Raw genomic sequence first — 1004 nt, 5'->3', positions numbered from 1 at the left:
GTATGTATCTATGTACGTATCTGTACATATATATGTGTGTATGTATATATGTATGTACATATATATGTATGTATGTGTGAGTCTGTGTATGTATATACGAATGTATGTATAATGTATGTATGTATGTATGTGAAGGCACATGGCTCAGTGGTTAGGGTGTTGCACTCATGATTGCGAAATCGTGGGTTCGATTCCCAGACAGGGCATTGCATTGTGTCCTTGAGCAAAGCACTTCATTTTACATTGCTCTGTGATCACTTCGGCATCTGACATGTGGCAACCATTGCACCTCTACAGGTAATGTCAATTTGAAGGAGGGAGCGAGCTTATGCATACACAAACATTTGATCACTACAAACAAATCATTTGTGGTTGCTCAGTAAGAAATTGTCAGACCCTCATACGTCATCTAATGACAGGAGAGTCCATCATGTATGTATGTATGTATGTATGTATGTATGTACGTATGCATGTATGCAGGACTGTATGTATATCATATCATATTGTATCATATTATGTATACATGATAGCACACAGGTGTATAAAGATGAGTAAAAGGCTTAATTCCTAATCATGTGGTCTTGAGTTTAGTGCCACTGCTTAGCAGCTTGGGCAAGAATCTTCTACTATAGCCCTGAGCCAAACAAAATCTTGTGAGTGGATTTGGTACACAGAAACTGAAAGAAGCCTGTTGTCTTCCATATGTTTGTGTTTTTTTGTTCTAACATTATGTGACAATTCTTATGAAGCATCTCTGTCACAGAAGAAGTTTTGTTTATTTTCAGTGTTCTGTGAAAGCATGTTTGACCGTAGAGAAATATTCTGTTGCTTGGAAACAGGTGGAAGCTTGGTAACAGGCCGGGCGTCCAGCCATAGAAAATATCTGCTTCAATGAATTTCATCTGACTTTTACAAGCATGGAAAAGTTGATGTTAAAATGATGAAGGAGACAATAGTCTTCATGATGATGATGTTGTGTGTATACTCAAACATACACATCGTAT

The sequence above is a fragment of the Octopus bimaculoides genome, chromosome 2, assembly GCF_001194135.2.
Source record: "Octopus bimaculoides isolate UCB-OBI-ISO-001 chromosome 2, ASM119413v2, whole genome shotgun sequence".
Taxonomy (NCBI): domain Eukaryota; kingdom Metazoa; phylum Mollusca; class Cephalopoda; order Octopoda; family Octopodidae; genus Octopus; species Octopus bimaculoides.
The sequence above is the reverse complement of the archived record's forward strand: the minus strand, read 5'-3'. Positions refer to the sequence as shown.